Source organism: Peromyscus californicus, unplaced genomic scaffold (genome assembly GCF_007827085.1).
Source record: "Peromyscus californicus insignis strain IS unplaced genomic scaffold, ASM782708v3 Scaffold_12__1_contigs__length_115047231, whole genome shotgun sequence".
In the NCBI taxonomy this organism is placed as follows: Eukaryota; Metazoa; Chordata; class Mammalia; order Rodentia; family Cricetidae; genus Peromyscus; species Peromyscus californicus.
The window spans coordinates 70,297,930-70,323,049 of record NW_026294413.1 but is presented as its reverse complement, the minus strand read 5'-3'; the positions used below and the strand labels follow the sequence as shown (position 1 = coordinate 70,323,049).

The 25,120-nt window shown below is 43.8% G+C and overlaps 1 long non-coding RNA gene across 1 annotated transcript; it reads left to right on the top strand.

Moving 5' to 3' along the window:
* The first annotated feature begins 18,138 nt into the window (after positions 1–18,138).
* Positions 18,139–21,229, top strand: LOC128107443 (uncharacterized). The gene is made up of 3 exons (XR_008217087.1): positions 18,139–18,277; positions 18,584–18,702; positions 20,985–21,229. It is a non-coding gene; the product is annotated as an uncharacterized LOC128107443 (long non-coding RNA).
* Positions 21,230–25,120: the final 3,891 nt, after the last annotated feature.

The following is a 25,120-nucleotide window of genomic DNA, read 5'->3' as shown; positions in this document are numbered from 1 at the left end:
CTGGCTCCGAACTCACAGAGATCTGTCTGGCTCTGCCACCACCACCCAGTGCCTCTGAGTCTTCTTTCCACGGATCCACGTGAACCCCCACACACATGCAGTGACAGGTCATGACAGAGGGGCCCCAGCAGTGGGATCAGAATCTATTCCTGGTGCATGAGCTGGCTTTCTGGAGTCCATTACCTATGGTGGGATACCTTGTTCATAAAGCTTTGAAATTTAACCATGAGAAGGACAGGAAGGATGGTTAAACATTCCATATAATTGGGAAATTGTCCTTAATTTTTTATTCGGCCCCTAGGGGGTACTATTGCATAGGAGGAAATGGCAGAACTACTAATCAAAGGTAAGTTCTGACTTTTGTTAGCTTGTAACAGGAAGTATCTCAAACCAGAAGCAGGCAGATAATCAGGAAAATGTCTCTTCCTAAGGGTCCCTTCACTGTCGTGAAGAGGACAAGTAAATCCCCTGTCATTTTATTAGACCCAAAATTCAACTACAATCTGCACCTTCCCAAGGACCAGGTAACTTCCTGGGAATCTGGGAATTTGTGTTCTTGGAAACTAGCAGTGGGAAAGAACAGTGGCCCATGGGTTTTGCCCACATAAGCTCAGCTGACATGTGTCTCAAGGCCACTTACCTGAAAAGTTTCCAGTTGATGGTCCTAGCCATATTCCATCTTGGTCAGTATTTAGTATTTTTTAATAAAAGCTTACTTAAATTTGGCCAAAATGATGGAACTGGTTTTTCTGGCAGATTTTAGGACTAACAATTCCTCCTAAATGAGAGAGCCACCTGAGTCCAGATCTCTTAGTCATTGGATTCTATTTCCTGGAAATCATCCTGGAAGGAGAAGTCTGCTTCCTTGTTACTTGCATGCCATGACTTTGCTGTACATCCTGAGGCTTGAAGTGCCTCTACTACTCAGTGTCACTCTGCTTTAGTCTGCTATTCACAGAAAGCACACTGTGCTGTTTCATGGTGAACAGAGACCCTCCTAGTGGCTGAGTAGCTCCACACAGCACTGATGTTACAGAAAGATGCACCAGTTGCTGCCCCGGCCTGATGGCTGCATCTGTGCAGCTGCAGCAGCCGCTCTGGAGCTGAAGGGCAGCTGCTCATCCCTTATCCCTGTATGTTTTTTGTCTGGGTTCCCAGGGTGTTCTGAAGCTCACACCAGGAAGCCAGCCTGTCTCAGGCATGGAGAGCTTTCAGACTGATATAGGAAGAATGAAAAATCCTTCCACCTGGGGAAACTCTTCAATCATGAGATTAGGGCAGCTGAGTGCTCCTCTGCCCTGAGTCACACAATGCAGAAATGAACAAAAATTACCTGAAACATGCAGAATAAGGGACCTTGGTTGCTTTCAGGAAGTTGGTATGTTCTGTCAAGGCAAACAGTTTGGAGAAAGTAGAATCCCAAAACGTGCTTAGCTCCTACAGAGACAGCTCTTAGTGGCCGTGTGCTTTCTATTTTACAAAGTAAGTTTCTGATTCATGAATGACAGCATTTATATCCTAGGATTAAAATCTTAGAGAAAATTAGGCTACAAAAGCCTTAACATGCTGGAGGAAGTTAATTTCTCCAATGTCATTTGAGGGACTGGGAAAATGGACAATGAGGAGCTGATCCCTAGCACACATCTAAAAAGTCAGGCATGATAGAACCTGTAATCCAAGTGCTGGGAGCAGAGACAGAGGGATCACTGTAGCTCACTGACAAGTGTGGCCCAAACTGCAAGTTCCAAGTTCAGAGACCCTGTCTCTAAAGAAGGCTATTGGAGTCCAGCCCCTAATAGCCTTTTCCCAGAGTTCTAGAAGTGATGCTGTTAGTTTTTCGGCTGCGTTGTGTTCTTACCCTGCAAGGAAATGCCAAGAAACACGACAGAATCCGCTAACAAGAGTTTTATTAAAGGTAAAGGGACAGAGAGTGAACAGGCCTGCGGGAAACACGTGTGTGGAGAAGAAGGAACCGGGAACATGGCGCCAGATTTTAAAGGCTGGGCGTGGACAGATCAGCGTCACTACTACACGCAAGTGCGTAGATCACATGGCCACATTGCACGCCTACATGGCTAGTGGAACAACACAGATCTTGGTCACGCGAGATGCCCTGACCCGGAAATAGCTATCCTGACCTGGACCTGGCTAGGTGGAAGTGTCCGCCAGGCATATGCGAACACGCCTGACCGTGCGGGCTTGTTGTAAATCTTTCAGATGCTACCAGTGGTGAGGCAGTTAATCTGAGGGATTCTCAAATAAATCTACGTACATGAAACTCTTTAGTCCATTCACTTTATTCTTCTGAGTTAATTCTCTCTCTCTACACAGCTTCTATTCTGCTCTTACTTAGCTCCTTTCTTACCTGATTTCTCTCTACATTTTTATGCTGTTCCCTCTAAGTGCTGTCTTAATTTCTTCATCTAATTCTGCTCCATTTAGGTTCTCATCAATCTAGTTCTTTCCCATCTTAGTTCCTCTCTTTATTCTTCTAAGTTGTCTTTCTCATTCCTCCCCATCTAGTTCTTTCCCATCTCCTCTTTCCCATATAGTCCTCCTCCATCTGGTTCTTCCTCCTCTTGTTCTTCCCTATCTTCCATCTTGTTCTTCTAGTTCTCAATCTAGTCCTCTTCTCCACTCTAAGGTTTGCAGTTATATACCCATGCAATAGCAATGCTCTGACTAAGGCAAGGTCACCAGGCTTGAATTCCCTCAGGGTCAAAAGGAGGGACAATAAGATCTCAACAAAGAGCAGGAATTGTCAGCTCTCATTTACAACCCAAAAGGGAAGTGACTGATGGGGAATAGAATCAACTGAGGGCCAAATTCAGTTAGAAGGGAAATTATGCGCTCAAACTATATTCTTAGAAGTGGTTAGGTAAAGTATTAGGAATCTGTCAGTGATGAGTGAAAATAAAAATGCTTTATTTTCCTTTGGCCCCTTATCTGTCCAAGCTATCTCAGCTGCAGCTGTCTTCTGGCAGGGTGGGGGAGTGCACTCGGTAGCTAGGCAACCTGAGTCACAGATTGACATACCTGGTAAGTGAAAACCCTTTAGTTCTGAGTTAATTGATCTAGAGCAGAGCATTTGGTAGAAAGAAGGTTAAGCTTCATTAGAACATCTTCCAGGCCTCAAACAGATAGTCTGAATGCTTAAATCTGTTCTAGAAAGTCTGGGAAGTATGTCACATAAGATACTTTTGTCTGGAGAAGGTCCTGACCGGATGTTGCTAATGATGATAATTACAGAAAGGTCTGAAGTTAGGGGTCTGGCTGTGTTACTGCTGTCAGCACAGTGGGGAAGGTTGTCCAAATATTCCAAAAGTAATTGGGAGATTGTACCCAATGAATGATCAAACACATTGTTCTAGGAATGGAAAAGCTACAATAGCACACGAGAAATTCATAGCAGGAAACAGCTAATATTCAAAAGCCAATACCACCAAGACTCCTTAAGCCTTGACTTTATCCTCTGGGAAGGCTTTTGGCTTCTTCCAGGTATAGCTTTGTCATAGTCGGCCGAATTCCTACTTCCTATTTCTGCATCCCGCAGCATGTCTCAAATAAGGAGAATGATAGAGGGAAACATCCAATGTCAACTTATAGAACATCTGTACCCATAGCTGAGTGTATGGACACATGCACAGAGAGAGAGACAGAGAGACAGAGAGACAGAGAGACAGACAGAGAGACAGACAGAGAGAGAGACAGAGAGAGTCATTTGAGACAGTGATTGGCCAATTGGCATGAAGTTGGCTGTGAGTTATTTGTAGGCAAATCAGAGATTTGCTTTACATTACTAATTTTATCCCTCAAGCAATAAAGAAGCCCAGGACAATTGACAAACCATCTTTGGTGTGGAATATTTTGATCACACTTTGACACTCAAGACTGACAATAAAGTTAGCCTTGAATCAGAAGCCAGAGCTAGCTACTAGCCTACCTCAATTAGCCATAGAAGTTTTGGAGGATCCAGAACATGCAGAGAGACACAGTAAGTAGCTGGGAGTGGCATGAAAAATTGGCGGGCATTTTTGACCCGTCCCGCGGGCCAGGTTATTGGGGAGACCCGAGGAGGCACCTCCTGAAAGATCAATGGGGGCGAGAGAGAAAGGAGACCAGGCGCCATAAAAGGAAGACAGAGTCGGTCTGAGTCGCGTCAAGGTCTCGTTTGTTTATTGACTGGGTATTGAGGTTTATAAGCAGGGCTTCAGGCAGGGAGGGGGAGCAGAGGAAGCAAAAGGAGAGAAGAATGGAAAATTCCTAAGGAAGGGTGAGGTCGCTTTGGTCCCAGGCCCCTGCAGCTGGCTGATTAGCACCTACTCCAGGAAGTTGTACAGCCCGCGGTTAGGCCAGGAACCTGTTTTTGCAAGGTTTGATAAAGTAAGGAAGGTCACACAAAATTCAAGACACAGCTGTCCAGAGTCGGGTCTCCAACAGTTCCCCCCCTTTTCTCAAAAATGGATCAGGGTGGCTAGGGTCCGAGAGAGCCCCTGTCTTAGGCTACACAGGGGGCTTCCCACGCTCGGCAGCGTGCCATGTTGAGCCGGTCTTGAGGACCTCTGTACGCTGTTGTCTCCGGCGTGGGCCCTGTACTATTCCTGTCATTGGGTACCCTCTAGCAGGACCGTGGGGACGTTAGGGCCTTAGGACACTGAATCTGAGTCCTTGATGGGGCTCCTGGCCAGCCTCCTCAGAATCTACTCTGTGATAATGAATCGAGACATGTCGTGGTAAGGCTGAATCAATCTGATTTTTGATAAACCGAGTCAACCGCTGAAAGGCCCAGGGACCAAAGGTAAACTCCCTTTTTCTTTGGGCTAGCCTTTCCCTTAATTTTTCCATCGATTCCCTGACAATACCAGTATGGTCGGCATAAAAGCAGCATTCTTCCTTCAAGGCTGCACATAATCCCCCCTCCTTTAAAATAGTAAATCCAGACCTCTTCTGTTTTGTAACACAACCTCAGAGAGCGAGGTTAAAGATTTCTCCAGAGCAGAAATGAATCTTTCTATGGCCTCTAGGTCAGTAGTCATAGCCATTTGTAACTGCATAAGGTGGTTGCTCTGCATGAGGGCAGTAGTTCCTGTACCAATTCCTGCAGTGATGCCCCCAATACCTAACAATAGGGCAATAGTCATAGACACAGGTTCTCGAGTGTATCTGCCTCTCTGCTCAAAGAATTCCATATCAGAGACTAATTGGACCAGAACATAAGAGTTTTCCCATTATCAATGGCAAAGCGATCTTCCCCTTATTCAGTTTTTGCCATCTGCAAGTGTGTCATGGGTTCAGAGGTGGATATTGGAATTCTAGCATCCTCAGTTTAGTGGTACCCAGACATGAATCATCATTTAGTTAAGACATCAGTGATATAAGAGCCAACAGTAATTAGCAGAAGCACAAGGGCCAAAAGCCTTATGATGGCTGACAGAGTTCCTTATCCTCAAGGAACTTGGAACTATATCTCAGGTTCCCTATGACAAGAAATTCCCTTTTGATCTAACATTCCAGGGGGGGCGGGAAACAAGGGCGATGTTTTCTTTTCTGTAATTACTTCCTGCTGACATTGGGACGTTGTTGTCAAGGCCCTGGAAAGCCAGAATGTTAGTCAAAGACAAGAGGGAACGTTCTATTGACCAGCTGAAGAGATGGTATGTATATTGGCTGAATTGGTCCATATCAGCTTTCAGCAAGTTCAGGGCTCACAGTCATTTGCAGTACGTTGTCACCAGCAAATGATGCTAGGATGTATCTGTCAGCCAAGTGGAAACCTGTTGAGATAGATATAAACTAGGAACAGGAGTTAAAACTTACAAACTTATTTGGAACTTTTAGACCCATAGTCTTAGTAATTGTAGTATTATCAATTTGCCCTGAAATCCATAGCGTCCTTTCCATCCAGAGAGCCAAGTATAGACTGGACTGAAACTTCCTTGGCCCAATGAAAAGCATCTGTAAGTCTATATTTAGAACCTGTTTATCTTTTTTGAAGAGGCTTATTAGCTTTAATTAATTAATCCATTGATCAATCAATTACTAAGCTGAGAAAGCTATAGCTAGTCCAGTCATCAATGTCATCAAAGATCTGAGAAGGTTAAACTTTACCTGAGTGCAGACTTTTAAATCTATTTTAAAAAACAACATAGACTATCCATTATCCAGACTGTCATCATCCCAGGCTCCTATAGTCTTCATAGTGTTGGCAGGACAGATGTCAGGACAGCATCAGTCTTGGCTGCTGGGCCCATAATGTGAAATTCTCCCTGTTGAGGAGCAACTTGGTAAAAACTGACCTTATCTTGTCAGTGTCTCCTAGGCCAGATCCCTGGCAGCAGGTGTTGAGTCAGAGCGTCTTGCCCAGTGGTCGGTGTTGTCCGCAATTCAGGTGGCATCTTCTTGTCGTTGTTCCATATCTTTTTTGGAGACCTTGGGAGTCATTGCTAGGAGCTGGGGAGCTTGGAGTCTCTGTTTGCTATAGTAAGCTTTTTATCAAATAATGTAAATGCCATATTTAACAGATCCTTGACAGGTTTGAGGACCATTATTTATTAAATGTATCTGAGCCAAACAAATCTAGGCCCAATCTTGAAAATATCTCTAAGTTTGGTAACGATAACCAGGCCAATTTGTTCTCTTATAGATATATTAGTTAAATATACCTCTCAGTTTTTTTTTTTTAAATAGAACAGTTTATGCTTTAAACTAGTATCTGAATAGCCAGATGACTAGTATTAATTTGTATTCCTTAACATAAAGGACATGCAAACTCAGACATTCAAAACCAAGCATACATGTGGCCACATTTTTCATTCATACCTGTAGAGTAGACAGACATTTTTACAACTATGACCCTTTGGAGTCTCAATGTAACAGCAGAATAGCAAGACAAAGAAATCTGAAACATGTTTCATTTTTTTTATATATCTCAAGTCATTTTTTTTATATCATTATTTAAGCCTTTTTATCCTCAGACCTTTATACCTTGCTTTTACATATTTTAATAACTTGCATTTTACATATTTTTTAAAACATTTTTTTTATCTTAACCAACAATAATTTGAAACCAATTCTCTTAAATGATGGCAAGTATTTGTAACCCATTGAACTCAAATGACCAAAACCCATGTTAATTTTTATTTTTCCTGTGGAAACAAAAGCATAATTTTCCCAGTATCTTGAACTGATAATTTAACATTTCATTTTAAGCAATACCAGGACAGAGAAGGGTTAACAAGAGAAGCTGCTGGCCAGCAGAAGAGACCTTGAAGTTATCACAGTAAAGGAAGGGAAGGGGAGCAGTGGGCATAGAGCATGTCCTTGGTGCCAGTGTTCCTGAAAAAAAAAGTTTTTGTTAACTCCTCTGACTAAAGTCAGATTCTCTGTTCAGTGTTCACACAGTTTTTGTCAATTGCAGGCAGTCCCCATTGCCCTGTCCAGAGCTCCTGTCTTTGCCCGCCTGTAAGGAGAGCACGCACCCCCACCCTCGTGAGAGCAGCCAGCTGGCTGCAGTCCTGATAGCAAGAGAGCTAGGGAGGGACGGAGGTGGCCTTTGTTATGCCTCTCTTTACTCCTCTTTCTTTAGGAAAATAAGGGAGGTTAGTAGACAGAAACAAATAACATTTACACAGACAATCCAAGAACCGGAACATCAGCACTGAGAGGACGGCCTCATTCACAGCCAGCAAGCCCCTCTTGCAGTATGCAAGCCACACCTGGCAGGAGCTACCTGTTTATCTCAGTTCAATCGGGGAGTGGGGGTGGGGAACCCAGTTCCCTCTATTGTGGCTCAAACATTCTTCCAGTGGGCTAGGCAAAGGTCTAGTGGAGAAGAAGGGAACTGTCCCATAGCGTCCGTCACAGTCAAGTCAACAATGAGAACAGTTAATACATTACACACAAGACCAAGGGCACATGAAAAAACTTTGCCCCAACAAAACAACCAACAAAGCTCCAAGAACAATGACAGCCTGATGTGCTCTGGCGGGGGGTAACCCTCCAGGCTCAATCACATCAAAAACAATCCAGACTGGAGGATCTCTGTCCTTAATCAAACAGACATCAGGGGCTTCCACATACCTGTCAGTCAGACATGCACCTTTTTTTTTTTTTCTTGGAAGAGAAGGAGAGAGTAAAGTAACAATGATCACAACAAAACATACAAAAAAACCCACAAAATGGCTCTGACAATTTCCCGGGACAAAATACAAAGTGGCACTTCCTCCCACCGTGGGGGAAGATACCCAAAGATGCTCCTAAACCAAATGGTCACCTCTGAGGTGGCCTTAGGGCTCTGGGACGTCTCCCTTCGCCGCAAGGTTCACTGTCCGGACACGTCTGTCCCAGTGAGAACCTGCAAAGTACAAATCAAGCCTGCAAAGTACAAAACAAAAGTAACAAGACAGAGAGACACAGACAAGACAGAGAGCGCTCATACCGGTAGATGTCAATAAACCTCTGGACCCTTGGGTGTCAGGCAGGGGGAGTTTGAGAGAAAATCCTCTGCAAGGGCTAGTAAATGTGAAACACGCCCATCTCCCTCTGCTTCCTTTAGAACATCTCTAATCACACCATAAAAACTAAAAAAGGCGTCGGGGACATTTTCCCGTCTCTGATTAATTTGTTAATATCTTTTCCAACCTTGTTCCAAGTCAAAGGGTGAATTCCTGGTCCATTAATCACTAACCAGGGACATTTCTTCTCCACATATTGGTTTTTCGAGACAGGGTTTCTCTGTGTAGCTTTGCGCCTTTCCTGGAACTCACTTGGTAGCCCAGGCTGGCCTTGAACTCACAGAGATCCGCCTGGTTCTGCCTCCCGAGTGCTGGGATTAAAGGCATGCGCCACCACCGCCCGGCCTCAAATCCTTTTTCTTAACTCTTATTCCTCACTCCCTAAGATTACCTTTCATCTCCTTTAGAAAAACAGCCTCTTTAGATAAATTTTTGCCCATGATCGATGGGACGACATACTTACCTCAAGACTCTCCCGCGTTGCACGAGTGATGCAGTCCGGGCGTCTCTACCCTGATCCTCTCCGGGGGGCCCCTTCTATTGTCCGTCGTCCGGCAGGTCACCGTGCCTCGAGCCCCACGTTCGGGTGCCACTTGACCTGTCCCGCGGGCCAGGTTATTGGGGAGACCCGAGGAGGCACCTCCTGAAAGATCAATGGGGGCGAGAGAGAAAGGAGACCAGGCGCCATAAAAGGAAGACAGAGTCGGTCTGAGTCGCGTCAAGGTCTCGTTTGTTTATTGACTGGGTATTGAGGTTTATAAGCAGGGCTTCAGGCAGGGAGGGGGAGCAGAGGAAGCAAAAGGAGAGAAGAATGGAAAATTCCTAAGGAAGGGTGAGGTCGCTTTGGTCCCAGGCCCCTGCAGCTGGCTGATTAGCACCTACTCCAGGAAGTTGTACAGCCCGCGGTTAGGCCAGGAACCTGTTTTTGCAAGGTTTGATAAAGTAAGGAAGGTCACACAAAATTCAAGACACAGTTGTCCGGAGTCGGGTCTCCAACACATTTTGAATCAAGGAAGGAGAGAAAGAGGAGGTCACTGGTTGCTTCTCTGATCAATTATGTTTTTACCCTGATATTTGACTCCCAATTTTTTATTAATAATAGAATAATTTAGATAATCACTACACATCTTATTTTTCAAACTGAATTATCTCCATAGTATTCTACCTTGTCTCTTGACTTCAGCCATCTGAGACTTCTGATAAAGAAGGATCCCTATTGATTGTAGTATTAAGGCAACTCCATGTAGTTAAAAGGGAGGTTTATTTTGTGGGGTAACTTACAAGTAAAAGGATAGGTAACAGGGTCCGGGAAAAGGTGTAGCACAGTCCAGCAGTGTTCTCTGGAAAACTCTGTTCAATCTACCTCCAGCATCCAGGATTCAGGAACCAAGAGAGCTAGCACATCCGGATCTTGGGTCTTAAGGGCTCCTGTCTCGGCCCTGCCTTGTAGGCATGACAGTTACCGAAGCCTCAGTGGGGATAGTACTTCCAGACCAAAGCTGGGACAGCTACCCACTACAGATCCCTGCTCACTCACTGAAATGCCTGAGGCTGGAGAACTTGGTCAAGGCTGTCCTAACAGTGTGTAAATGACATCTTTATAAAAACCCATACTACAAAAGCAAAAAGACCTTACACAGTGAGCCTAATGAACAGACATTTCTATTTAAACATAAAGGCTCCACAGTGTCTCCCATGAGACCTTGGGTTGACTGGTCTATAAACGAGCTGTGCTTTCTGTCTTTCACCCACACAAGTTATTTCTCTCTCGTTCCTTCTCACTCTACCATTTAGGGGATGCTGAGGATTGACTCCAGGGGCTTATCTCTGATCTATGCCCCTCAGACCCTTTTTCTTTCTCCCTTCAAGTTAGATTTTTCTAATTTCTGTTGAAAAACCGTTAACAATTGACGGCTCCCTAGCGGCCTCTACTTCCCTACACCATCTTCCACAGTACTTTTCACAAGCATTTGCAGCATTCTTGGACAGCCCATTTGGACTTCCGTCTTTGCAGCTAATTTGGTTTTTCTACTCCAGTAAAAACAGAAGAAAGAACCTACATTTTCCATTCTTCTTTCTTCCTACTCCATCTACAGTGGGTTCTCATTAATGACTGGGCCAAGAACATGAACTAATCTTTCTGAGTGTTGGATGTGCACGTATGTGTTTTAGTGAACACCCACATGGGGAGGCCAGAGGAGGATAACAGGTGTCTTCCTTGGTCATTCTCCACACTTTTTTGAGAGAGAGTCTCTTTTTTGTTTTGTTTTTTTTTGGTTTTTCGAGACAGGGTTTCTCTGTGTAGTTTTGCGCCTTTCCTGGGACTCACTTGGTAGCCCAGGCTGGCCTCGAACTCACAGAGATCCTCCTGGCTCTGCCTCCCGAGTGCTGGGATTAAAGGCGTGCGCCACCACTGCCCGGCGAGAGAGAGTCTCTTAATGAACCCAAGCAGCATGCCATTTAGGTCAAGCAGGCTGGATAGCAACCTCCTGGGACTCATCTGATTCTGTCTCCCAGTGCTGGGATTACAGGATGTGAGGCCATGACCAGCTTTTATATATGTGCTAGGGGTTTGCAGCCAGATTTCCTTACTTTCACAGCCAGTGCTCTTATTGAGTCATCTCCCCCACCTCTAAAATTATTTTCATGTAAACTTCCCAAGTCAGCATTTTGTTTCATTCAAAATATTTAATATTACCTTTTAAAGCAGAATGAAAAGTTGCAAAAACCAAAACATTAACATTTTCAATGAAAATGGAAAGTTCATATTCAAAACACTCAATTCTAGGTCATTGAGATATATAATCAGTATAACTATTTTTAAATAGGGTCTTCACATGAAGCTGAGGCTAAATCTTGAATTCACTACAATGTAGCCTAAACTGGCCTTAACTTGCTGCAGTCCTCCTGTCCCAGCCTCCCAAGTTGTGGGATTACATGTATACACTGTCATGCCCTATGGTATCTCTTTGTGCAGGTTAGTCAATGTATAAAAGCAATCTTAAGCAACTGTTGTGAATACTGTCCTGATTTGCATTCACCTACCTGTGCTATAAATAGGTGTAGAAGTTAGAACTTCAGAGCCATGGGAAAATGGATGCAAGAATCTATAGCACCCACGCCATCTAAGAGGAAAGCTTGGGCCACCTAGTTATATTTTCTTTTTCTTCCCTAAAGTTTATTCTAATTCAAATTCAAAGTTAGAGTTTCCAGGTGTGCTGGCTAGTTCTATGTCAACTTGACACAAACTATCATCATTTTGGAGAGGGGACCTCATTTCAGAAAATGTTCCCACCAGATAGGCCTATGGTCAAGCCTGTGAAGCATTTTCTTAATGAAGTGATTGATGTGAGTGGACCCATCCCACACAGGACAGTGCCACCCTTGGGCAAGTGGTCTTTGAGTGTTTATGAAGCTGGCTGAGTAAGACATGGAGAGAAAGCCAGTAAGCAGCACTTCTCCAAGATCTCTGAATCAGTTCCTGCCCTCAGGTTTCTGCTCTAAGTTGTTGTTCTGACTTCCCTGGATGATGGAAAACAAGTTGTAAGATGAATAGACCCTTTCCTCCCCAAGTTGCTTTAGGTCATGGTGCTTATCACAGCAATAGAAACACTAACTAAGATACCAGAATAACCTGCAAAGATTCCTTATGTGCAAACTCAGTTTTCAGAGCAAGCACCTGGTATCTTGATATGTAGAGGAACATTGTTTTGGACCTGAAAGGTGGCTGTAAAGTAGGTGTGCTATTACAAGAAAAACAATGTGGGTCTGAACCTATTTTCTTAGAAAAGAACCTTAGAAGTAAAATGTTGAGTTTAAACACAGATGACTCACAAGTGGTTAGAGAAGTTGTGTCTCATCTCACGTGTGCCTGCCGAACTTCACAGGAACCCTGCAGGAAAAGGAACCACAGACAGGCAAACTGATTTCCATTGGTAGGGTCTTAAATTGGTCTGATTCTTACAGTTTTTTGTTCTTTATATCAGAGAACCATTTGTGTTTTCTGTTTGTTCCCACAGGATCCAGGGTGGTCCAGAAAGTAACTCAAGTCCCACCAGACACATCCGGGCAAGGAAGGGATATGGTGAGTCAGGGTTGCTCACAGGAAACAAAAAGAATCAGTGCCCATACAATAATCTTGGGACAAACACCTTCCCAATGGAGAAATTATTCTCCTTATTTGCGGGAGTTCTTATGACCAGAACAATAGAGTAGTCATCCCTCAGTGTACTTCCAGGAAGCAACTAAAACTATCAGCCTCACCCTTTCAGCTCTGCAGCTGCAAGATTCAGCGGAATACTGCAACACTCTCTGGGAACTGATGTGTAGTGTTTAATAGTGTGGTGTTGAACAATAATATCAGGAGCTGTCTAGAGAAAGCCTCCTCCTGCTGTAGGAGTCAGATGAGATGCATACCTGTAGACCCCACAAGGATGATAGTGGCTGTGCGACCTCTGGTCCAGATCTGATGATGGAATTCTAATTTAGTTCCAATATGAGCTTCTAATTTTTTACAAAGGAAACAGAGATAATGAGAATAATTTGCCTTAGAATAATTCAGTTACTCCGGTTTGAGTTGCTCCAAAGACTGGTCAAACAAAAACATCTTTTTGAAATTTGGGGGTTTGACATACACACCTCTTCAACAAGTAACATCTTAGCAGTCTTGAGTTGGTGCTAAACATGTAGACAGCTATGTTCAGACAGCTTTATACTGTGGATATTGGGATTAAGCATTTGGGGAGAGGCTTTGTCTTCCAGAAAACTATAACATCAATTAAAAATAGCTCCAAACAGCCTGCATGGGACCAACCAAGGCACTCTGCATGTGTGTGACAGTTGTGTAGCTTGGTCTGTTTGTAAGACTCCTAGCAGTGAGATCAGGACCTGTCCCTGGAGCTCAGCTGGATTTTGGGAACCTGTTCCCCATGCTAGATTACCTCGTCCAGCATTGATGCAGGGGGAGGAGCTCAGTCCTGCCTCAACTTGATGTCCCATGCTTTGCTCAAGCCCATGGGAGGCCTTTCCCTTTCTGAATGGAGATGGAGGAGGAGTGGATGGGAAGGGGCCTAGGTGGGAGGTGGTGGGGGCAGATGGGGAGGGAATGAGAGGAGAAGAGAGAGGGAAAACTGGTCAGTATGTAAAATAAATGAAAAAAATATTAATTAAAAAAATAGCTCCAAACAACACACTGTGCTGACAGCCAGGCTGGGTACTTGGTTTAGGAGGCTCTTGAGTCTCCTTGTCTCTGAACTTCTGAGAATGTGAGAGCAAAGCTATGGGGGCTGGGCTACTGTGGGATGGTCTGTATGTCAAATGTGTTGCTGATTGGTCAATAAATAAATCACTGATTGGCCATTGGCTAGGCAGGAAGTATAGGCGGGACAAGGAGGAGAATAGAGCTGGGAAGTGGAAGGCTGAAGGGGGACACTGCCAGCCGCCATGAGGACAAGGAAGATGTAAAGTACCGGTAAGCCACAAGCCACGTGGCAAGGTATAGATTAATAGAAATGGATTAATTTAAGCTGTAAGAACAGTTAGCAACAAATGGCGTCCAACGTGGTGGCAAGAGTTTCCACCTAAAACCTGAAAAAAAAGATTCTAAAACGGAGCTAAAAACAGCTTCCTAATTGTCTCTCTCAAATGAGCGGCAGCTGCCGGTTTGAGCTACTGGCGGGTTGCTGGCGTGCACGCTCCACCTGCAGTATGGCGGGAATGAGGCCTCTGCAAGTGGCACATTAAGCTACATTGTGCATTTAGCCTTTGCTGGTACAAAACAAAAAAAGAGGTTTCTGGGCTACATGCTGCTTGGATAAAAGCATAGACCCACGATAGCTCCCAGAGCTGGCGGTAAGCATACTGCCGCCATGTTGGGAAGCTGAGGTGGGCGGAGCCAGCAGCCACAGCTGCTACAGCTTAAAGCAACAGATTCATAATAAGACAGATTCAGATGTAATAGTTTAAAATGTGTGTAAAATATACGTAGGCTTAAAAGAGACAAAAAAAAGGTGATATATACAGTATAGAAACAAATACATGGTTTTAAAAAAAAAATAAAGTCTTTAAAGAGACAGTAAAATTAATATAAAAAATAAGCCACGTAGAGATGACTATTACACAGAGAGTCTGGATTGTGTTGTCTTTGGGATTCTTAACTACAGAGAGATATTTGATTGTAAAGGAAGCTGAGTTAAACCAGTATGTATATTTTAAAGATACTTTGACTTCAAAATTTGGATGTAAGGATATGTTGCTTTGGAAAAGAGTCTCTTTTGTTTCCACAGAAAGCGAGAGGCTATGGATTTGTTCCAGAGTAAGATACATCAGGTTTGACCAGCCAAGACCCCCTGAAAGGTCTCCGATGACACCATGGCCCAGATGATCCAACATCCAGAACCGTTTCAAGACAACTGGCTCAGATGATACAGCCTCACGGACTACTCCATGATCCTAAAATTTTCTTTGTTTCCCCAGAAGATACAGCGCCCCCCTCCAGCAGGAAGTAGTAAGAGAAGTTACGCCCAAATTCCCAAATATACCAAGCTGACTTTGGAGATGTATAAAGGTTAAAACCTTCCTTTTTAAGAAAAGAAAAGGGGAAGTACTGTGGGATGGTCTGTATGTCAAATGTGTTGCTGATTGGTCAATAAATAAATCACTGATTGGCCATTGGCTAGGCAGGAAGTATAGGCGGGACAAGGAGGAGAATAGAGCTGGGAAGTGGAAGGCTGAAGGGGGACACTGCCAGCCGCCATGAGGACAAGGAAGATGTAAAGTACCGGTAAGCCACAAGCCACGTGGCAAGGTATAGATTAATAGAAATGGATTAATTTAAGCAGTAAGAACAGTTAGCAAGAAGCCTAAGAACAGTTAGCAAGAAGCCTGCCACGGCCATACAGTTTGTAACCAAAATAAGTCTCTGTGTTTACTTGATCGGGTTTGAGCGGCTTGGGACTGGCGGGTGAGAGAGATTTGTCCTGACTGTGGGCCAGGCAGAAAAACTCTAGCAACACTGGGCCTTAGCTGGTGCCTTTGTGCTCTGACAGGCACCTGCAGAGACTTCAGAACTAGGGACTGTTGGGACCTCAGTGAGAGCAGAGGCTGCATGTCTCTCTAAAGCTTAGAATGAGAGGAAAGGGAAGGGACATTAGGACTCCAGCTTTGTCTCCCCTGGGAAGCCATGGGCTGGTAAACACTGTTCGTTCACCCTGTGGTCAGGCTGAAGGTTGCAGAGCTGTCAAAAGTTGAGTAAATATTGGCAGTCACAACCAGATTCATGGTATTTGTGTATTTGAGCATAGATACAATTCCTAGTGTTTGGCTTCAGATAAGCCTCTCATGTCTCATCATGGATTAATTTATTAAGCTTACAGATTTTCAATACGAATCCTGTTGAACACTTCCTAAGACAGCAAACTCTATCTTTTATCAGACATTGTCCATTGTCAAATAAATTACACTGAAGGGCAAAGTGGTGTTTAAAATGCAATAAATTCCCAACCTCTTCCTCCCATATCAATCACACTTCAGGGGTAGCTACTCTCTGCTGCCCAAGGGATCCTGCACCAGCTCTGTCAGTAACACCAAGCAGGTCCGTATTGACAAGAGAGAAACTGCCATGGTGCTGTCCCCAGAACATTCAGAGTCCCATTTGCTTAGCTACAGAAACTATAAGCCAGGACCCCGGCTGCCCGCCAACCCTGGAGCTGAACTGCAAGGAAGAGTGGACTTCAAACAGTCAAAACCAGTCTCCACAGCTCTCGGTGCTCTGTTGTTTAAATCTGCGTCCCGCAGTGGGACCCTTCCGAGACCTTCCCTGTGCTTTCTTTTCATTTTGCCTTTTGGCCTTTTTGAGGTAATTCATTTGTTAAATCATGAAATCAAACGGAAGATTCTAAACAATAATAGCCCATCACAAAAATTCAGCCACCACTTTTGGTGGTGTTAATATCTACAAAGGGTTTCTGTTCTTACGTTCTTTCTACCTCCTCTCCACCATGTTCCTTGAGTCTTAGGGCAGGTAGGATTGATACAGGACTCCCAGCTGCAGCCAATCACTTAGAGTCATGTATCCAGCATTATTCAATTTATGTCTCCACATTAATCCACGGTAATAAGAAGCTTCCCTGACAGAGGCTGGGAACAGCAAAAATCTAGGGTTAGAACTATTAATATTTAGAAGGCAGTTTGATAACCTGAACATGCACATGCACACATACTCACATACACACCCCTCACCACACACAGGAGCATGCTTGGTGTATACATACATATGTGTATATATGTACACAGGTGTCATATTTTATAATGTGTGTGTGTGTATATATATATATATATATATATATATATATATATAGAGAGAGAGAGAGAGAGAGAGAGAGAGAGATTTTAGCACTGTATCTCAAACATGCTTGGTGTGCTCAATATGAAATGATTTTACAAATAAAAAAAAACAGACTTTTAGAATTAGAACTAAATACCTTGAATCAATAGGAAGTACAGTATCAGAGTATCAGAGCAATCCTGGGACATAATCTCAACAGCACAATTCTTTTGGGGGAAGGTGACATGATCAGATGGTTTCATCATTTTAATAGATAAATAAATAATAATATTGAATAATAATATAATAATAATAATATTGAATTTTTAAAGAACAATTTAATTTAATTCCTGCTACAATTCCGTAAAACAGAAACAATTAAAAAATTGACGTTTATCATTTGCATTGGAAGTAGCTTTATTAGCTGCAGAATTAAACAGGCTCTGAAGGCAGTAAAGATCGGAGGAGGAGACACTGCTGTCATTTTGTATGTAATTGCCTTTCATTGAGACAAAGACCTGTGAGTGTTTGACTTCTCATAAATTTTATCAGATGTTTTAATGAAAATCTATGTGTTAAATTAGTGGCCTGCAAGTAGATTACAAGGAACATGGTCAAAGGAATGATGGCTGGGGAACTGTGAGAGAGGCTCCATGGGAAAATACAGAGGGCCTTTTACCTCAAGTGCATTTCATTTTCTGGATTGTTCTTGGGCATGATTTCATGCCTCCTGTGGCCAACAGTTGCATTTAATTTATAAGACATGTTCATTCTTGTTGGATGTCAGAACACAGCTGTAGAACCCAGTCTGGTCAGTGTACCCTGAATGTGGATACAGTCTTCTGCCCTGCCTTTGTGCTTCCCTAGATAAAATCTATAGTACATGCCAGGCAATTGTGTTAAAGCTGGTCTGTCCTGAAAAAGTTCTGGGACATGGCTGCTCTACCAATGTTTACTATGTGTTTACTGATGTCTGTTTACATGTTTTGCTGATCATGCCTTTCTGAACTCTAATAATCTTCCTTGGATCATTGCTTTCTTTGTTACATTCGTGTATAAAAGCACACTGAACTGAAATAAAGTTGTCCACAGCATTAGACTGTAGTCCACCCCATTCTTTCAGGTCCTCAGATCCCAGGTCCAGTGGACACACATCTGCACAGGTCGACAAATTCTGCTTTCAATGTACCCCAAAATTATCCCCCTGAATAACACTAAAGTATGTTATTTAGCTGTCTGTGTTTCCCTCATCTCCAGCCCTCAAAGCTAACAGCTTTCCTAATTCTGTTTTCAGTTACTACCCGAGTTAATTACCAGGGAAAGTCAAGGAGATAAGCAACGGTTTGTGGTGAGCCACGCCTTTGCTCGTCTGTGTCCAAGCCTGTGGTCTGTGACCCTAAGATGATCCGTTTCCTGGTTGGGGCACAGCACAAGAACTGAGGTAATACAGAACTCTCAGCGGAGGCAGAAAAGACGTGAGCCACACATTGCACCTCTGCCTGCTGTGAGTGGCAATGTTTGTATATCTCTGGAACGATGACTCACATACAATTAGTGATATTAAGGCCTAGTCGTTGCTCCCAGCACGTGATGTTCCAAATAGACCTGGCAGAGCAACAGGGATTGGAGAAAAGCAAACAGACTGCACCTTCAGTTACGTTTGTCTGTCGTTTCTAAATGGGCCTGCTTTTCACAGTATTTTATCCACTGCATCAAACTGTCATCGGTTTTCCAATTGTTCCCACAGGATCTAGAAGGCGCCTCAAGTCCCATCAGACACACTCAGGTAGTGAAGAAGCCGTCACCCCGGTCTGTCTGCACAAGACAGAATTCGTACCATCTTCCTTGACACAAACGAATTCCCAGGTGAGAAAGTATTTTCCTAGTCTGCCAAAGTTCTTTTAGTGAGAGTGGAAAGAGCAGCCCCTGTTCTGTCTCCTCCCGGAAATCAGCGAACTCCAGGAACCTTACCATTCAGTTCTACATCTGGAAGACTCACTGAACTATTTCTGTGCTCTCTGGGACTGCCACAGTGTTTGAAGTGACAGTAAAACCTGGGCAAAAACCCAGGAGCTCCCTAGAGCTAGGCTCCTGCTGAAGGATCCTGGCTGAGCTGCACACCTGCAGATCCCAGGCCAGAGGGCAGTGCTGGGGCTGATTTATCTGTGGTCTGGATCAGAGGATATTTATGTGAAACTGCCTTCTTTGAAAACAGGTGTCAGGAGCAACTTCCTTCTAATACATTCTGTCTTGAATTCTTGAATCGTAGGTAGATCATACAGAACACGTGTAAAGATTTTTAAAGGTCAAGAATTATCCAGCCTTGATATGAGGGTTTGTGCCTAGTCTTACTGTATCTTGTGACGTCATCTTCAGTGGATATTCCTGGGATGCCTGCTCTTTTCTGAAGGGAAACAGAGGAGGAGTGGATCTGGGGGAGAGGAGAGGAGGGGGGAATGGGAGGAGTGGAAGGAGGGGACACTGTGGCCAGAATGTGTTGAAAACAAAAAATAAAATAAAACATGTTAAATTGAAAAAAAAATTATCCCATGACAAAGCGTCAGTTCCACTTAAAGATGCTCAAAGCACAGATCTGGGTGGAGTTCTTGGGATGAACAATGGGAGTCATTCCCGCCAGGCTTTGTGCTAGTCATGTACAAGCGAAGAAGTGGAAACCATCATGAGTGATAAGAATAAGAGATTAATCATAAGATTCCTAAGTCACATGATTTTTAGAGTTTTGGGGGAGTCTGTGCAAATTTGTTTTTCCTGCGCGAGTTTACTGAGAAACATCTGGACTAACACCTGGGAGGAAGAGCTGAGTGATGACACACACTTCGCTGAACTGTGACTGTAAGGACGTAATGAGGACAGTCGCAGTCCACAAGGGCAAACGTCCTTCAATGGTTTTGGAGGATGACCTTGAGAAGCAGTTACCTGGCATCATTGTATATGTCTAAGACCAAGAGAAGCTAAAGGAGGAGGCATAGTGGGAGGTGGGGGAGGCTTCAATAGAAAGCTGACAGGCTAAGCCTGTAGCTGAGTGTACAGTATGCTCTTAGCATGCACAAGGCCTTGAGCTCAATCTCCATCTCTAGGGAATGAAAAGGGAAACAAAGGAGGTGATAAACTGATAGCCACATACATGAGCCATGGAGTACCTGGACTCCAGGTCAATCTGCAAAGCCAACTTGTGATGGCTGCTGCCCCTCACCTATCTTCTAATCTTGCACAGTTTCTCTCATGATCAGCCCAACACAGACCCATATAGGGGAGGTATTGCCAGGTGGTTGAGATGATGTAGATTTACCACAGTGCTCACTAGCGAACTTGGCATCCTCATGCACCTCTCTCAACAACACTTATAGTTTAAAAGAAGAAAACAGCAACACTGGTGGTTTGAAAGAAAATTGTCCCCAAAGGGAGTGGTACTCTTAGGATGTGTAGCCTTGTTGGGTGAAGTGTGTCACTGTGGAGTTGGGCTTTGAGGTTTCCTGTGCTCAGGATACCACCTAGTGAGTCAGTTGACTTCCTGTTGCCTTTGAGTCAAGATGTAGGCTCTCAGCTCCAGCACCATATCTGCCTGCACACCACCATGCTCCCCATCCTGACGATAATAGACTGAACCTCTGAAACTGTAAGTGAGTCACCTCAATTAAATGTTTTTATTTATAAGAGTTGCTGTGGTCATTGTGTCCCTTTACAGCAATAAAAAAAAAAACTAACTAAGACAATCAGGCTTCCTGCTTGCATCATGACCCTCCCCAAAGAGGACACGAAGTTCACCTCTGTGGATGATGCTTAGTCTTCTCCTAGCAAAGTAACATCTTTCTCTGATAGCCTGTGGCTTCGCTACTGAAATCTAGTAAGACGCAATATTAACTTCACTAGCACATCTTATGGGAAGACATATAGATAAGTGGAAGGCTAGGAAAGTATACTCAGTATGTACATAAATGTGCTTGCACTGAGTTGAATTCAAAAACAGTTTCATAATAATCACGGTCTTTGTTTCTGTGAATACTCACATGCCTGGAGCTGGATTTTACACATAGTATTCAGCATTTCCCAATCTTTTAACTGAAGCCCCCATACTCTCTCTTGCACTGAATTTTCTTTTCTTTTCTTTCTTTCTTTTTTTTTTCTAGAAGAGCATCCTTGATCAGGAGAAATGCTAAATAAAACATCATAGGTTTGATGAGGAGTTCTTCAAGCTGGCCACTGTGGTGTGATCAAACATTGTGGCAGACGTGAAGGAAAATCCAGTCTTCAGTGTTTGTTTAGGTGTGGACCTCCCTGAGTAAGTCCCCTCCTCCCTCCCCACAAAGCATACTTGTTAATAGCCAGTCCTTACATGTTCTGAGAAATGTCTTTGAGAAAGACTTATGAAGCAATGGAAGTCATTGGGAGAAAGCCTTCTAATAGATCTTAAAGAGAATAAATGAAACTTTCAATCTGCTTTCTATAAACAAATCTTTATTTGTTTTTTTTTTAAATTATAGCTGAGAAGGAAGAAAATGAGAGTGGAGAGATGGTTTGGCAGTTAAGAGCACCTGTTGCTCTTGCAGAAGACCCAGTTTGCTTCCCAGCACCAATATGCTAGCTCACAAACTTTCCTTAACTCCGGTCCCAGGGGATCCAATGCCCTCCCACAGCCTCTGTGGGCACCAGGCACCTCCATGGCACATGCAAACATGCAGGCAAACACTCAACATTCATACACATAAAATAAAACAAATCTTTAAAAAGACACTCATTCAATAAATGAAATCTATTACATAAAAAGGTGGAAACTGTGAGTACAACAAGAAGTGAAAAAAAAGTAGAAAGTCAAAGGAGAGTCTGGAAAACTGTATTTATAATACGTATTTCTGGAAGAAGACTCAAAAAACACAATGTATGAAAGGCTCGTTCAAATCAATAAAAATATTAAAACATGGCTACTTCAGAAATACAACTACCCAGTAAATAACAAGCATACATTGAGGCACTTACTATCATTACTCACTAGAGAAATGAAAACAAACCGCTGATTGGTCCTCTCTCCGGTACTCCCAACACCCGAGTGTATTATTGTAGTCATGAGGAAATGGTGCCAGGAGCTAAGAAAAAAATGATGACTTCTTCCAGTAAAAGAGCATCATGACTGGCTGCCTCTTTGATGGCGCCATAACTGGTTTTTAAAGGGACTTGGAGAAAAAGATTGCAAACCTAAATACAAATTGCACAAGGATCAGCAGGGTTTTATTATTATTATTATTATTCTTTTATATGATACATCAGGACCGAAGTTTCCCCTCTCTCCACTCCTCCCAGTCCCCCCACACCACCACCATCTACTCTCTCCCCCAGATCCACTTTTCTTCCTCCATTTTTTTTTTTTTTCAGAAAAGAGCAGCCCTCCCAGGGATATCAATCAAACACTGAATAAAAGTTACAATAACACTAGGCACAAGCCCTCATATCAGGGCCGGGCGAGGCAGCCCAGGATGAAAAGGGTCCCAAGTGCAGGTGAAAGAATCAGAGACAGCCCCCACTCCCACTGTTAGGAGTACCCCAAAACACCAAGCTAACAACCACAACATACATACAGAAGACCTAGCCCAGACCCATGCAAGCTCTGTGGTTGCCACTTCAGTCTCTGTGAACCCCTTGGAGCCCTGCTTCGTTGATTCTGGTGTGCTCCTGGTGTCCTCAACCCCTCTGGCTACTACAATTCTTCCTCCCACTCTTCTGCTGTGTTCCCTAAGATCCGAGGGGAGGGACGTGATGGAGATCTCCAATTTGGGCTTTCTCTCTTCCTGATGCGCTCGCTTCAACTGCTTGAGGAAGCCTTGCGGATGATGATTGAGCTAGGCACCGATCTATGAGTATAGTATATCATTAGGAATCATTTTTTCATTGATTTTTTTTCTATCCTAGGTCTCTGGGCTATCCAGCCTCCAGTTCCTGGTCAAATAGGCAGCATCAGGCAGGGGCTCCCTTTCATGGTGTGAGCCTCAAATTAGACCCATCGTCGTTTGGCCACTCCCACAAGCTCTGAGCCTCCAGTACCATAGCACATCTTGCAGGCAGGATAGATTGCAGGTCGAAGGTTTTGTGGCTGGGTTGGTAGCCTGGCCACCACTTGAAGTTGCCTGGTTACAGAAGATGGCCTGTTCAGGTTCAGTATCCTCCATTACTAGGAGTCCTCGCTAGGGTCACCCTCTTGAGTCCTGGGAGTTTCTCCTGTCTAGGTTTCCACGTTGCCCCCTAAATACCCCCGCCAGTTCCGGTTATACTGTCCTCCTCATACTGTCCCTCCCCCACCCACAACCTGATCCCTCCTGTTCCCATTCCCACCCGTCCCAGTCCACCAGCAGAATCTGTTCTATTTCCCCTTCTCAAGAAAATATCCACCGTGTGCTCCTTAGAGCCCTCCGCGTTCCTTAGCCGTTCTGAGTCTGTGGATCGTAGCATAACTACCATTTCCGTAACAGCTAATACCCATGTATAAGTGAGTACATACCATGTTGTCTTTCTGGGTCTGAGTTAAGGATAAACAGATTTTTTAAAAACAGATTTTTAAAAAACTTATGAGGTTACCTGCTGACAGAGCCGAGTGTCTGAGGCATCGCTCCTGCGTTCTGGTGCTGCAAAGTATCAGGAGCCTGAGGGACAGGCTAAAGAGCGCGGGTCCCCATCAGGGCTTCTGTTCATTGCTTCCGTACAATTTTGCTCCAACATGAGAGTTTTATCTGTTTTCCATCTGTGGGAATCGGGCTATGGCAAACTCCAGGCTAGGGGAAAGGAAGGAAGTAGGTCTTTACTGAAGCACAATCAACCTGACATCCAGCTGAAGTCCTTTGCGATTTTACGCTGGCTTTGCTGCCCTCTAGTGTTCATAGGTTAAACTGTTTCGAAGCCTGGTGTAATAGGCGCTGTCTTTGGGGAAACCGCAGCTTCCTGGGACCAGAATGCCAGAAGGCTCAGATGGACTGGCTGACTGATGACATAGTGCCTTGTTACATGGGTGAGTGGGGGTGGGAAATAGTGGTGTGTCTTGTAAATAAGACTTGGCATGATTACACAAGGCAGAAAAGATTGTTTGAGCTTTTTGTTTGTTTTTATCTCCCACACGTACTTCTTCCCTGACTCTCTCCCTCCTCACCTCTTCTCTGTTGATAACTTAATTTATATCTATTGTTCTTCCCTTTTTGTATTGTAAAAATATCCCAATAAATGGAAGCAAGAGTAGCTGACAGAGAAAAATAAGTAACTGTAGGGAGCATTGTATAATACCCAGATTGTAACAGGTGCCCAGATTTTAGCAGGCCCCAGATCTTAGCACAACTACCTCCATGATGGAAGTACCAGTCAAGCCATAAGAGGCAGCATACAGACAGTAACTGCTGCCAAAATGAAAACAAAGACCTAATCCATCCAAGTCCATAGTTCTGGGAAAGTCTCTAAATGTACTAACCTTGCCTTTTGGTTTCTGCAGTTCTGCTTCTGGCTAACTGTTCTTGTTAACTGAAATATGCCAACCCAGGTAATGGCTTTTGTGCTCAAAAGCTCACCCTGAGAAAGGCTTAGGGCTACTGTGGGATCACAAACACCCAACATACTTGCTGGCAACTAATAAAGATTTTTCTATTGGCTTAAACCCGTGTCCCCCACAACAACTTGGTATGCAATATTATACTCACATGGTAGAAACAGGAAGGTGAGAATTCCAGAACACACCACAATTACTCTCAAAACTTATTGATGCAATCAGAGGTACAGGGAAGCCCTTTCCACCAGACAGGATGGATGAAATGAAGAAGCAAGACAAACTGATAAGTCAGTTTGGAGAAACAAAGACAGCTCTGTGCATATGAGGGCTACCCAGCCTATAGCTACAGGAACCTGTTTCTGCTAGGTAGCATAGCGTCCCCAAGTACCTGTTTCCTGTCCCCAAACCTTGCCCTAAAACTTCTGGTGCAGCTTCTCTCCACAATACTGGGAGGAAGAGAGAGCTGAAGTCTCACATTATCTGCGTAGAATCAGTGTAACTGTCTTTCATGGCAGTGGGAACGTATGCAGAGATTCAGTCAGACTCAGAAAAGGTTAACAGCTGCATTCCCCAAACCTTGGCTATTAGTTTTTCTTCTACACAGACAAGGAATTTCAGTTACCCCCAAATCAATGTATTTGAAGAAATTGTGACACACATATTTTTTAAATAAAGGCTACATGGTAGTGGTTTACCAGCAGCTTAAGATCTTAATCCAATGCTGCTATGAAAGATTGGGGAATTGGG